The sequence below is a fragment of the Leucoraja erinacea genome, chromosome 4 (genome assembly GCF_028641065.1).
Source record: "Leucoraja erinacea ecotype New England chromosome 4, Leri_hhj_1, whole genome shotgun sequence".
NCBI lineage: Eukaryota > Metazoa > Chordata > Chondrichthyes > Rajiformes > Rajidae > Leucoraja > Leucoraja erinaceus.
This window is the reverse complement of record NC_073380.1, coordinates 13,383,491-13,398,732: the sequence shown is the minus strand read 5'-3', so window position 1 is coordinate 13,398,732 and position 15,242 is coordinate 13,383,491. Positions and strand designations below refer to the sequence as shown.

The window sequence follows — 15,242 nt, the reverse complement described above, 5'->3', positions numbered from 1 at the left end:
GGCAGCATCTCTGGAGAAAAGGTATAGATTATATTTCGGGTCAAGACCGTTCTTCAGTAATATTCATGATGTGACATGCATAGACATTCCTGAATGCTACCCAAACCATCGTGAGCTACTTTGATACGGTGCTTGCCCTCTCCTATAACGTCTCTGCTGCCTTGGGTGATGCAGGACAGGACACAAGCTTTAGGACACGGTATGAAGCTGTTGCTGTCTGTCCCAGCCTGGTAAAAACCTGGATGGAGTGGATTTGGAGAGGATGTTTCCACTAGTGGGGGAGTCTAGGACCAGTGGCCACAGCCTCAGAATTAAAAGACATTCCTTTGAGAAGGAGATGAGCAGGAATTTCCTAAGTCAGAGGGTGGTGAACTGTGGAATTCATTGCCACAGACGGCTGTGGAGGTCAAGTCAATGGACATTTTTCAGGAGGCGATGATAGATTCTTGATTAATACGGGTGTCAGAGGTAATGGGGAGAAGGCACCTACTTCTTATGCAGCTGCAACATGACCTCCCAAGTTCTATACTCAGCCTGACCCACTGAGTTACTCCAGCACTCTGTGAAACGTCACAGAACAGGGCAAGATTAGCAAGTTTGCTGATGATACAGAAGTGAGTGGTTTTGCAGATAGTAGAGATGGTTGTGAAAGATTGCAGCAGGAACTGGATCAATTAGCCAGGTGGGCAGAGGAATGGTTGATGGCTGCATGGTTCCTTGAAGGTCGTGTCGCAGGTATATCAAGTGGTCAAAACGTATTTTGGCACTTTGGCCTTCATCAGTCAGAGTATTGAGTATAGAAGTTGGGAGATCTTTCCCTCTCAAACCCATTCTCCTGCCTTCTCCCCATTACCTCCGACACCCGTATCAATCAAGAATCTATCAATCTCCTCACAATGGGGGTGGCGTGGGCCCAGCGGGGGCCAGCGGGGGTGGCATGGGCCCAGCGGGGGTTAGCGGGGGTGGCGTAGGCCCAGCCCAGCGGGGGTGGCGTGGGCCCAGCGGGGGTGGCGTGGGCCCAGCGGGGTGGCATGGGCCAGCGAGGGTGGCATGGGTCCAGTGGGGGTCAGCAGGGGTGGTGTGGGTGGGAAATGGCTTGGGTCCCGGGGCGGGGGGAGGCGAGGGGAGCGGGCCCTGCCGCAGCAGCGTCTGGTGTTGGGGTTACAGCCGCTGGGTTCAGATTCAGCCACTCCCACCCGGCGACAGGAGAACAGAGAACTGGCCATTTCCAAAGTCGAAACGCAGATTTTCTTTTCCCAATTTAATTTATTTTTTTGATTTTTTCTTACTCTGGGGGAAAAAAGGGGAGTGTGGTTGCACCCAACGCACCCCCCCTTCGGACGGCCATGTACCCCTTTCCTGCCTTCTCCCCATATCCCCTGACACTGCTATCTTTGAGAGCCCTATCTAGCTTTCTCTTGAAAGTATCCAGAGAACCGGCCTCCACTGCCCTAAGAGGCAGATAATTCCACAGACTGTGTGTGAAAAAGTGTTTCCTCGTCTCCGTTCTAAATGGCTTACCCCTTATTCTTAAACTGTGGCCCCTGGTTCTGGATTCCCCCAACATCAGGACATCAAGCGTGTCCACACCCTTAACAATCTTATATGTTTCAATAAGATCCCCTCTCATGCTTGTATATTCCAGAGTATACAAGCCCAGCCACTCCATTCTCTCAGCATATGACAGTCCCGCCATCCCGGGAATTAACCTGGTGAATCTACGCTGCACTCCCTCAATAGCAAGAATGTCCTTCCTCAAATTAGGGGACCAAAACTGTACACAATACTCCAGGTGTGGTCTCTTAATGAGTATCTTTACCTAAAGATATTTCAGCGGAGCAGCCTACCTTGGAAGCTGGTGTTAAACAAAGACGGTGGGAATGAATTCTGTTTACTCTTGTTATTTTAACATGGGCCTCTGTGATTTATTAAAGAGAATAAAAACTGAATGAACACAACGATGACCTCCTTCCCTGGATCACAGATGGTAATATTCTCCTTCTTCTTTATGACTCAGGCCCCTGAACTCTGCATAACACTAACCCCTATCTCCGTGACCAAGATCTACTATGGACTTTGCTTTGGTTACGGTACAGACTTCGGCTTAGCACTACTACCGTACTGTTACCTCATATTACTGATTGTTGATTATTGCAGGTAGACAAAAATGCTGTAGAAACTTAGCGGGTGAGGCAGCATCTATGGAGCGAAGGAAATAGGTGACGTTAAGGGTCAAGACCCTTCTGTCCTCTCTTAGAGTAATAAAGCATCAAAACAGGCCCAACTTGCCCACACCGGCCAACGTGTCCCAGATACACTGGTCCCACCTGCCCGCATATGGTCCATATCACTCCAAACCTGTCCTATCCATGGATCTGTCTGACTGCTTCTTAAATGTTGGGATAGTCCCAGCCTCAACGACCTCCTCTGGCAGCTTGTCCCATTCATACACCACCCTTTGTGTGAAAATGTTACCCATCACATTCCTGTTAAATCTTTTCCCCTTCACCTTAAACCTACGTCCCCTGCTCCTCGATTCAACTACTCTGGGAAAGAGACTCTGTGCATCTACCCGATCTATTCCTCTCATGATTGTATACACCTCCATAAGGTCACCCCTCATCCTCCTGCACTCCAAAGATTAGAATCCCAGCCTACTGAACCTCTCCCTATAGCTCACACCCTCTAGTCCTGACAACATCCTCGTAAATCTTCTCTGTACCCTTTCCAGCTTGGCAATATCTTTCCTATAACATGGTGTCAAGAACTGAACACAATATTCTAAATGTGGCCTCACCAACATCTTATACAACTGCAACATGACCTCCCTATATATATATATATATATATATATTCGTGGAGGAGGAGCCATCTTGGGGAACGGCTGCTAACCAGCAGCCGATCGTTTAATTTTTTTTTTTTGAAGTTGTTAGTAAGTCTTGTTCTTCGTTTGTTGGAGAAATGGACTTCTTAATGTGGGGGGAAAGGGGGTAATTATACTTCTAGGTCCCTACCTGGTCGGTGAGGCAGCTTTTTTCTCCGGGCTGCCCCGTCGACCCGTCCTCGTGACCTACCAGCGGTCGTGGAGTGCCGTTTCCTGGCGGGGACTGCCCAGCACTTCGGCTTTGTTGGCGGCACAGCGCTGGAGCGCTATCGCGGAGCGGGCGATGCCTTGCCTGGGTCTCCGCGCTGGATCGACGCGCTGGAGCTCCGGTGAGCTGTGACCGCCGAGATCAACACCTCCGGGCTGCGGGTCTGCGGAGCGGAGCGGGCGGCACCGACTCTAACATCGGGAGCCTGGGAGCTCCAACCCGGCGCGGCCTTGGCGGCTTCGGAAGCCGACAATCCCCTGCTAGGAAGCGGCCGTTCCAGGTGGCCCAGCCGCTGTGAGGACTCTCCCGACGCCGGGGCAACTCCACCCGGCCAGAACGGCCAGGAACATCAGGCCTCCGTAGAGGCAATAGCGGTGGCCTCAATAGGCCTGACTTTGGGTGAACTGGGGATGGGGACTGGACATTGTGCCTTCCCCCACAGTGGTGTCCACTGTGGGGGGATGATTTTTTTGTGTGTAAGTTAATATGTTAGTCTGTGTCCAAGATGGCTGTCGGAAGGGAGAGTGGACGCTGGCGCACTTTAGCTGCCGCTGCTCTCTCTTCACATTGTGTTTTTTGATTTTTTGTCTTTGGAGCGATTTCTGTCTTTAATTTGTGTATTGGTGATATCCTTATTAATTATTTTACACTGACTATATGTTTTTTTCTCTTCTGTTAATTTCGGTAAGGTGTCCTTGAGACTTTGAAAGGCGCCCGAAAATAAAATTTATTATTATTATTATTATTATTATATATGTGTGTGTGTGTGTATAATAGTATATTTATTGCTTTAAGGGTTGTTTAAAGCCGTACCACATAAGAATTTCATTGTTTGCAGCTGGTGCATTTGCTGGTGCTCTTGGCTCTTGTCTGTCACACTTTTATTTTATCATATTAGAGATATGATAAATTAATTACAGATTATTCTGCCCCTTGTACTCAATTCAACACACTTGCCAAAATGGCCAGGAAATTCTCGACATTAAATAGTTGTGGTCAGCGTAACATGAGTTGAAAGTCCGCAATTATAAATTGTTGAAGGGTGCAACAATTGATTCTCTATGAAAAAGAAATCCAGTCATCAAAGTACTAAGGTCTACACAAAATAAAAGATGCAGTTTAATGCATGCACCAAATGCATCGTTTTGGAAGTACGGTGGCGCAGTGGTAGAGTTGCTGCCTTACAGCGCCAGAGACCCTGGTTCAATCCTGACCACAGGTGCTGGCTGCACGGAGTTTGTACGTTCTCCCCGTGGCCTGCGTGAGTTTTCACCGGGATCTCCGGTTTCTTCCCACACTCCAAAGAAGTACAGGTTTGTATGTTATTTGCCTTCGGTAAACAATTTCCCTAGTGTGCGTAGGATAGTTCTAGTGTACGGGGATCGCTGGTGGGCATGGACATGGTGGGCCAAACGACCAGTTCATAAGTGTTAGGAGCAGTATTAGGCCACTCGGCCCACCAAATCTACTCCGCCATTCAATCGTGGCTGATCCACCTCTCCCTCCTAACCCCATACTCCTGCCTTCTCCCCTGTTTCCCTGCTGTGTCTCTAAACTAAACTCAACTCAAGTCACCACAAAGGTCTGTGGCATCTGGCATTTGTAGCTAGTTTTCCTAACGGGAAAGCAAGTGTGAATCCTTCACAATGTTTATATCTTCACCTCTGCCTCTGGAGGTTTAAAGTGTGGCGATTATATTTGACACGCGGCTTGTAATCTGCCGGCCATTTTGGTAAAAAAGCAGAGGTGTCCTTTTTCGAATAAAAGAATTGTAGATGCAAATCAAATGTGAACAGTGATTTGAGATCGAGGTTTCTTTGCAGGAAATAGTTATTTCCTTCCTGATCACTACAGGCTCTTGATGAAATACTGCATGTCCTCAGATTGCTTTAATGTTTCATGCTCAATAAAATGACTCAGAAGATAGTAAAATAAATTACATTTGAGTTTATTTCCATGTGCATCTCCCTCTTAAATCTTGATTTTATTGTTGCTCCTAAAGATTGCAGTCCTTGGAATAAGGTTCTAGAATAACATGCAAATCAATGGGCCATGGTTAAGTTTCCCAATTATTAACAAGAACTACCAACGCTGGTTTAAACTGAAGGCAGACAATAAAATCCGAAACGTCACCTACTCCTTTTCTCCAGAGATGCTGCCAGACCCGCTGAGTTACTCCAGCCTTTTGTGTCTGTCTCACGATCATTATTTTTGTGCCATTCAAACCAGATCAACGGATCAGAGAGCTAGTGTGTATTATATATAAGTTCATAAATCATAGGAGCAGAATGAGGAAGTTCGGCCCATCCAGTCGACTCCGCCATTCAATCGTGGCTGATCTATCTCTCCCTCCTAACCCTATTCTCCTGCCTTCTTCCCATAACCCCTGACACCCGTACTAATCAAGGATCTGTCTATGCTTTATAAAAGACCCAATGACTTTGCCTTCACTGCTGTCTGTGGCAGTGAATTCCACAAATTCACCACGCTCTGACTAAAGGAAGTCCTTCTCCTTTCTAAAGGTACGTCCTCTAATTCTGAGGCTGTGCCCTCAGACCCTAGACTCTCCCACCGGTGGAAACATCCTGCCCACATCCACTCTACCCAGGCCTTTCACTATTCGATAGGTTTCAATGAAGTTTTCCCCTCATCCTTCCAAACCAGCGAGTACAGGCCCAATGCCGTCAAATGCTCATCATACATTGGGCATATCTGACCACGTAGGGTTTTCTCCGGGTTGCCGTTTCTTCCCACACTCCAAAGACGTGCGGGTTTGTAGGTTAATTGGCTTCGGCAAAATTATAAATTGTCCCTAGTGTGTGTGGGATAGTGTACGGTGTGATGGCTGGTCGGCGCAGACTCGGCAGGCCGAAGGGCATGTTTTCACGCTGTATCTCCAAAGTCCAAAAGTCTAAAGTCTCATGAAACCATTTGAACAAATGTTAACAATTTAGACAAAGTTTCCCATCCAAATTATAGGCTGCTTTTTGGACGACTTTTTTTGCCTTGGACCTCTCTCAGGGTCCTTTTCCTGGCATAGGCTCCCCATTAAACAACCCATGCCTATTATCCAAAGATATTTCCTGTTCCAAGAAAGGAAGAAATAGTTTTCCTGGTACTTCAGCGTAGAGTGTAAAGCACAACCCAATTTGTAGACCCAATAAAAGCTGGTTTCAAGCATTAAATTTTGGTCACACATTATTAGGGAGGCACAATGCCACAGCTGTAGAGTTCATGGCCCACCGAGTCCGTGCCGACCAGCGATCCCCGTACATTAGCACCATCCTACACCCCAGGGACAATTTACAATTTACAGAAGCCAATTAACTGCACGTCTTTGGAGAGTGGGAGGAAACCAGTGCACCCGGGAAAAACCCACGCAGGCCGCGGGGATAACGTACAAGCTCCGTACAGACAGCACCCGTGGTCAGGATTGAACCCGGGTCTCTGGTGCTGTACGTATTCAGCATACTGGATGTACACTAGATGTATTCAAGAGAGAGTTCGATTTAGCTCTTAGGCTAAAGGAATCAAGGGATATGGGGAGAAAGCAGGAACGGGGTACTGATTCTGGATGACCAGCCATGATCATATTAAATGGCGGTGCTGGGTCGAAGGGCTGAATGGCCTAATCCTGCACCTAATTTTCTATGTTTCCATGTAAGGCAGTAACTCCACCACTGCACCACCATGCCACCCACACTTTGCCGATAAATGATCCCAAGATTGACTAATAAAGTCATCGAGTGATACAATTTGGAAACAGGCCCTATTGGCCCAACTTGCCCACACCGGCCAACAATGTCCTAGCTAAACTTGTCCCACCTGCCTGCGCTTCAGCCATATCCCTCCAAACCTGTCCTATCCATGTACCTGTCTAACTGTTTCTTAAATGATGGGGTAGTCCCAGCCTCAACTACCTCCTCTGGCAGCTTGTTCTATACACCCACCACCCTTTGTGTGAAAAGATTACCCCTCAGATTCCTATTAAATCTTTTCCCCTTCACCTTGAACCTATGTCCTCTGGTCCTCGATTAACCTACTCTGGGCAAGAGACTCTGTGCATCTACCCGATCTATTCCTCTCATGATTTTATACACCTCTATAAGATCACCCCTCCTCCTCCTGCACTCCATGGAATAGAAACCCAGCCTACTCAACCTCTCCCTATATATCTCATTTGCCTGTGCATGATCCACATCCCTCTATTCCTTGCACTTCAATGCACCTATCCAAAAGCCTCATAAAACACCATTATCGTATCTGCGGTAGACAAAAATGCTGGAGAAACTCAGCGTGTGAGGCAGCATCTATGGAGCGAAGGAACCTCGACCACCACTCCTGGCAGGGTGTTCCTGGCCCCCACCACTCTCTGTGTAAAGAAAGTTGCCCCGCACATCTCCTTTAAACTTTCCCCTCTCACCTTATAGCTATGCCCTCTCTTGTTGGACATTTCCACCCGGGGGAAAATAGTTCTGACTTTGGATTGGAAGAGCACAACAGACACACAGCATGGATGGGAAGAAGTTGCAAGAGCAAATATGGAGGAAAATTCATTAGTCAGCAATTATCTTTCATCGAAAAATCTTTCCAGAGCATTAATCACTTGAATGTGAGCTGGGTGTATGGAACGAGCTGCCAGAGGAGGTCATTGAGGGTGTGACTATCCCAACGTTTAAGAAACAGTTAGACAGGTACATGACAGGTTTAGAGGGATATGGACCAAGCCTAGTGTAGATGGGACACGTTGGTCGGTGTGGGCAAGTTTGTTTCCACGCTGAATCACTCTATGACTCCTTGACCCTTTTGCCTGAGTATTTTCATATTATATTCAGTTTCTTTGTAACAAAAATACTTTTATGTCGGAGTTCCATCTTTCCGGCAACAGGGCCTGAAAACATCGGACTGGCTGCGGAGGCCACAAATAGGCCCCGACCTGGAGTGATCACAGAGGAACTTTCTGATGCCTTTCCCCACAGTGGAAAATGTTGATTCTGCTGTGGGGGGGACGTTCATGTTGAATTCCATAAATTGTTGTATCAATTTTCTTTTTTAAATTTTTCTATGGATGTACGGAAACTTAATTATTTCTTCTATGTAAAGCACTTTGGTTTCAACGCGAGTTGATTTAAACGTGCTATATAAATAAAATGTACTTACTTACTTACTTACTTATAAGTGAAACAGACGCGTAATTTAGAGGTGCATTTATTTTCTGAAGTAAATCCAATATCTGCTTCACGTTTAGCATTGTAGCCACTCACAAAATTTCCCAAGTCATGGGTTAAGTCAGGTAAAGTAAATGATGGTATGCAAGTACCGCCAGGTCACACCTTAATATACAAAATCCGCACTATTAAAACTGGAACCCTGGAAAAACTGGTAGAAAATTTCCTTGCTGATTTTGGAGACAACGACTTTAGTTATATCAGCATCTTTCTGTCAACCCACACAGCGTTTGTTATAACAGAGCAGGTACATATGGCATCTCTGTGTGGCATCTCAGTGGCACAGAGGCTGAGAGGAGAGCTCTTCAGCGCGTCGTCCACAAGGCGCAGAAGATTATTGGGACACAGCTACCAGCCTTGGAGGGCATCTACCACACACGGTGCCTCAGGAAGGCCGTCAGCATCCACAAGGACTCCTCACACCCTTGTAATAGTCTGTTCGAACTCCTACCTTCCGGAAGACGTCACAAGGCCTTCTACGCCCGCACCTCCAGACTCAGAAACAGCTTCTTTCCCCAGAGCTATAGCTGCTCTGAACCGGCCCTGCTGAATGCCCCCACCCCCATGAACTGTCTCCCTCGGATGGTGACGTCGCACATCGACCCGGCACAGACACATTTGCACTTTAGACTGTTTTACTGTTTTACTGTTCTTTTTATAAATCATGTTTCTCTGGGTATCTAAATTGTATTAGTTGTTTAAGTTATGACATCGGATGGAAGCTGCATACCAAATCTCGTTGCACCTATGTGCAATGACAATAAAATATATTATTATTATATTAATATTATTACTGGAGCTGCTGCTAGACAGGCACGGAAAGTTTGAATGTCAAAGCGATGGGGAAGATGGAGGTCAAAGTGCACCGCTAAAAGTGCTGTCGCCTCCGTTTTGCACGCTTGGTTGGACCAGTATTCTGAAGACTTCCAGGACATCCCGAACTACACCTGCCTCGACAAGGAGCTGTGTTACCGGAGGCAGCCGATGCCTGGCTCCGATCCGTAGCAGAGAGCCGAGAACCTCCTGCAGCAGCACTTCCAGAACCAGGAGCTGGCGGAACAGGAGCTGGACACTGGTTTCCATGGCAACGTCACTTTCAGCCCGGGAGAGGAAGGGGATGTGCAGGTAGGTGGAATAGAAGAAAAACAGGATTTCCTCTCTTTCCCGTCAGATAAAGTGGCAGAACAGTTGACGTACATGGACGCGGTTCAAGGAGGTTGTCCCACATTACTGCCTGGGATCGCATCTGGTCGAGACGGGACAAGAAGGGGAACGAGAGCACCTCGCACCCACCATCCCGGTCACCATCAGCCAGTTCAACGTCGTCACCAAGTGCATCGTCAGCTCCATACTGAGGGACCTGCAGCTGAAGCCCCAGCAACGAAGCTAAATCATCGAGAAGTGGATCGACGTTGCCCAGGAATGCAGGATCATGAAGAATTTCTCCTCGCTCCGGGCTATTCGACCAGCCACGCAGTCAATCCCCATCTGCAGGCCGAAGAGGACCTGTTTCAAAGGACAGCATGTTGATGCTTGGAGAGCTTTCACAAACCTTCATCCATCAGAACAACCTTCATCAATCAGACGAGTCAAGAGTTGATAATGAAATCTGCAAATCTCGACAGCAGTGTGAAGGAAAATGCCACTGTTTTAAAGGACAGCATGTTGATGTTTGGAGAGCTTTCAGAAATCTTCTTCGATCAGAACAACCAACTGACGAGGCGAGAGTTGCCGATGAAATTTGCATATCTTGACAGCAGTGTGAAGGAAAACCAGAAACGACTGCAGTTGCAGAAGGACGTGGGAGTGATGCAGGGCACCGTGCCATATCTGGGAACGTTCTTGACCGACTTGACACCGCGCTCCGCGACTATGTCGAAGGCTTGATCAACTTTGAGGAGAGACGACAGGAGTTTGATGTGTTAGCCCAGATTGAGCTGCAGCAGCCTGCCTGTAACATTGACCGCATCAGTCCCGTCAAAAGATTTTCTCAAGTGGTTCGGCGGTCAACAGTATTTAACTGACGATGAAGGTTAAAATGTGTGTCATGTGGAATCGAACCAACCGCCGATACCAAGGCCCACATCTCCAAAGCCCAGGGAGAGCATGGTGAAGCATCTCAGACAGTATCCCACCTCAGACATCACTTTCGGATTCTTTTTTCTACGTCTGCATAACACTTGAGCGTCTTGAAGGTACAACAGAAGTCTTTATTACATTACTCTATGCTGGCAGCATGACAACTCAAAATGGCTGCCCACTCCCACTGTCTACACAAGACATCTCCCTTTGCATCACCTGCTGCATGGGAGGAGCAACTGGTCCTCCCAACCCCACACAGTCCACCAAACATCACACTATGAAATTACTATTGTGGTTTTATAACATTTAGTGCTACAATTACCAGCCAATATACACTTAGACAATAGACAGTAGGTGCAGGAGTAGGCCATTCGGCCCTTCGAGCCAACACCACCATTCAATGTGATCATGGTTGATCATCCCCAATCAGTACCCCGTTCCTGCCTTCTCACCATATCCCCTGACTCCGCAATCTTTAAGAGCCCTATCTAGCTCTCTCTTTAAAGTATCCAGAGAACCGGCCTCCACCGCCCTCTGAGGCAGAGAATTCCACAGACTCACAACTATCCGTGAGAAAAAGTGTTTCCTCGTCTCTGTTCTAAATGGCTTGCTCCTTATTCTTAAACGGTGGCCCCTGGTTCTGGACTCCCCCAACATCGGGAACATGATTCCTGCCTCTAGCCTGTCCAAACCCTTAATAATCTTATACGTTTCAATAAGATCCACTCTCATCCTTCTAAACTCCAGAGTGTACAAGCCCAGCTGCTCCATTCTCTCAGTATATGACAGTCCCGCCATCCCGGGAATTAACCTTGTAAACCTACGCTGCACTTCCCTCAATAGCAAGAATGTCTTTCCTCAAATTAGGGGACCAAAACCGCACACAATACTCCAGGTGTGGTCTCACTTAGTTGTGAGGCGTACAGTTCAGTTGAGAGATACAGCGTGGAGACAGGCCCTTCGGCCCACCGAGTCCGCGCTGATCCAACGATCACCCCGCACACTACTCCTACTCACTCGGGACAATTTGCATAAGCCAGTAACTTGCAAACCTGTACGTCTTTGGAATGTGGGAGGAAGCCAGAGCACCTGGAGAAAACCCATTCAATCCTGGGGAGAAGGTACAAACTCCGTACAGACTGCACCCGTGGTCAGGGTGGAACCCGGGTCTCTGCCGCTGTAAGGCAACAGCTCTATTGCTCCACCCCCGTGCAGCCCTAAATTTAATGTGACGCATTAAATGTGGCTACAAGTATGTTGGTACACCTCTCCCAATTTCATGGAAACATGGAAAATAGGTGCAGGAAGGGGCCATTCGGCCCTTCGAGCCAGCACCCAACTCAAAGACTGACAGCAGTTGACCTAAAATTGCTTTTAAAATGGTAAAAATATCAAATGTCCATTTTACGTGGAATTGATAAGGTGAATGCACAGTCTTTTACCTTGGTTAGAGGAAATCAAAAACCAGAGGGCATAGGTTTAAAGTGATAGGGGAAAGATTTAATAGGAACATGAGGGGGAAACTTTTACACACAGAGCATGGTGGGTGTATGCAACGAGCTGCCAGAGGAGGTAGTTGAGGCTGGTACTGCGACAGCGTTTAAAAGACATATGGACAGGTACATGGATAGGACAGGTTTAGACGGATATGGGCCAAATGCAGGCAAATGTCAACTAGCGTAGATGGAGCATTTTGGTCTTGATGGGCAGGGTGGGCTGAAGGGCCTGTTTGCTGTTTGTCGCTATGACTCCTTCACTCTATAATGAAGATCCAGGAAAAAGAGCCAAAAAAATTAAAAGAAACATGGAAAAATGTTGTTCATCTTCAAGTGCCAAGGATGAACAGTGACGTAATATCAGATTTGGGTGTCACGGTGGCTCAGCGGTAGAGTTGCTGTCATACAGTGCTTGCAGCGCCAGAGACCAGGGTTCGATCCCGACTACGGGTGCTGTCTGTACTGAGTTTGTACCTTGTCCCTGTGACCTGCGTGGGTTTTCTTCGACATCTTCGGTTTCCTCCCGCACTCCAAAGACGTTCAGGTCTGTAGGTTGATTGGTTTGGTATAAGTGTAAATTGTCTCTAGTGCGTGTAGGGTAGCGTTAATGTGCGGGGATCGCTGGTCGGCACAGACTCGGTTAGGCCGAAGGGCCTGTTTCTGCTCTGTATCTCTAAACTAAACTAAACTAAATTTACTCATTTCTTCTAACTATGAAAATATAAATTCAGCACAAACATAGCAAGCAATAACATGCACAGTCTACATCTGTGTTTGGTAGGTTATGAATTAAGTTATGTTATGAGCTCTTTCTAGATCATGTTCATTAAATTTTACTCAGGGGAATCTTCATCCCAGGCCGGAAATGTCAAAGACTAGAGGGCACGGCTTTAAGTTGAGAGAGGCAAAGTTTAAAGGAGATGTGCGGGCAAGTTTTTAATACAGAGGGTGGTGGGCGCTTGGAACGCGCTGCCAGGGGTGGCGGTGGAGGCAGATACGATAGTGGCGTTGAAGAAGCCTTTGGATAGGCACTTGAACTTGAACTTGCGGGGAATGTTGAATATGGATCATGTGAAGGCAGATGCGATTAGTTTTTCTTGGCATCATGTTTGGCACAAACTTCTTGGGCTGAAGGGCCTGTTTCATTTCGGCCGGTACCTTTCCATGAATAGGAAAGATGTAGGGGGATATGGACCAAATGCGGGCAGGCGGGACTAGTGTGGATGGGGCATCATGGTCAGCATGGGTAAGTTGGGCCGAAGGGCCTGTGTCCATGCTGTACGACTCACTATGACTCCATTGTCTTCATTCATCCGCTGGAAAACAGTGAAGGTAATTGCGATATTTGAGAATAACCAGCAAAGTTAATGCATGTCGAATCCATCTGTTTTATTTTAAATATCCCTTGGTGGTACCTGTAGTTTTCCTCATAGCTGTTGTTTAAAGTATGAAAAATGGAAGGGAGTCCTGATATGTAGCAAACCAACAGGAAGAAATAAATTATTGCAACTGTGCCTGTCTTAAACGATGTTTGACAAGGGCGGCACTGTGGCAGAGTTGCTGCCTCATAGGGCCAGAGACCCGGGTTTGATCCCGACTGCGGATGCTGTCTGTACGGAGTTTGTACATTCTTCCCGTGACCTGCGTGGGTTTTCTCCGAGATCTTCGGTTTCCTCCCACACTCCGAACACGTGCAGGTTTGTAGATTAATTGGCTTGATGTAAATGTAAACATTGTCCCTGGTGTGTGTGTGTGTTGGATAGTGTTAGTGTGCGGGGATCGCTGGTCGGCGCGGACCCGGTGGGTCGAAGGGCCCGTTTCCGCGCTGCATCTCTAAACTAAACTAAACTGAACTAAACTCCAAGAGTGTGGTGCTGTAATGTTGATCGTGGAGTTATATTGGTCCAGCGCTCACAGGGTGTGACGTTCACTGCATGATTGGCCAGCCTCAAGTATTTCTCATAAGATTTACCCGGCATCTTACGCCAGCTCTCGGGGTGAAATGAATCCCAGTGAGGGCATTCTGCGAGGACGACCAGAAAACCTTGAGGGTGTTATGTTACGTCTAGTGCCATTGTGCCAACACAAAGAATGGCTATTGTGGAGAAGAGGCCAGAACGGGTAGTGCTATTCCACACTCCAGGGTTTTCCTGGAGAAAACTAATACAGTCAAAGTCCCAAAGGTGCACTATAATCGAGAAATAATTTGCGGCAAAGAAGGATGGGGAGCAGCACACAATGTAATAATTGAAAGGAGGCAGAATTTACCATCTGATATTCAGGCTGTGACACTGTGTTCATTTTGTTGACATCCACCCATGTACATACAGTCATCTGATATGTCCCTGACATACAGCTGATTTGTGCTGGTGTCAAGGCAGAGCTTGGGATAGTTTGTACAGTTTAGTTCAGTTTAGTTTAGTTTAGTTAAGTTTGGTCTAGTTTAATTAAGTTTAGTTTAGGTTCAGTTTAGTTTAGTTTTGTTCAGCTCAGTTCAGTTCAGTTTAGTTCAATTTACTTAAGTTTAGTTTTGTTTAGTTTAATTTCGCGATACAGATCAGAAACAGGCCCGGCCCATGAGTCCGCACCGACCAGCGATCCCCGTACACTAACGCTATCCTACACACACTAGGGCCAATTTACAATTTTACCCCCACTCCCCATCCCCCCAGCTAATTAACCTACAAACATGCAGGTCTTTAGCGTGTAGGAGGAACCCGGAGCAATCGGAGCAACCGGAGGAGACCCACGCAGGTCACGGGGAGAACGTGCAAACTCTTAGACTTAGACTTAGATTTAGACTTAGATTTAGTCTAAGTCACCTAAGTCTAAATCTAAGACCCACGCAGGTCACGGGGGGAAGGTGCAAACTCTGTACAGACGGCGCCCGTAGTCAGGATCGAACCCGGGTCTCTGGCGCCGTATGGCAGCAACTTTACCACTGCGCCACCGTGCTACCCTGGTTAGATGGAGATTGAGTTTTAGGACTTTTGTTCGCACTATAAATATATATTCATCACCATATATAATCACAACATATAATCCTCCATCATTTTCAACACCTCCAACGGGATCCTACCACCGGCCACATCTTCCCATCTCCTCCCCTTTCTGCTTTCCGCAGAGACCGTTCCCTCCGTAACTCCCAGGTCAATTCTGTCCCTTCCCACCCGCACCACCCCCTCCCCGGGTACTTTCCCTTGCAACCGCAGGAAATGCTACGCTTCGCTTCACCTCCCCCCTCGACTCCGTCCAAGGACCCAAGCAGTCGTTCCAGATGCAACAGAGGTTCACCTGTACCCCCTCCAACCTCATCTATTGCATCCGCTGCTCTAGGTGTCAGC

The 15,242-nt window shown here is 47.4% G+C and overlaps 1 pseudogene; it reads left to right on the top strand.

Moving 5' to 3' along the window:
* The first annotated feature begins 8,402 nt into the window (after window positions 1-8,402).
* On the top strand, window positions 8,403-14,914 carry LOC129696019 (ral guanine nucleotide dissociation stimulator-like 1; annotated as a pseudogene).
* The last annotated feature ends 328 nt before the right edge of the window (window positions 14,915-15,242 follow it).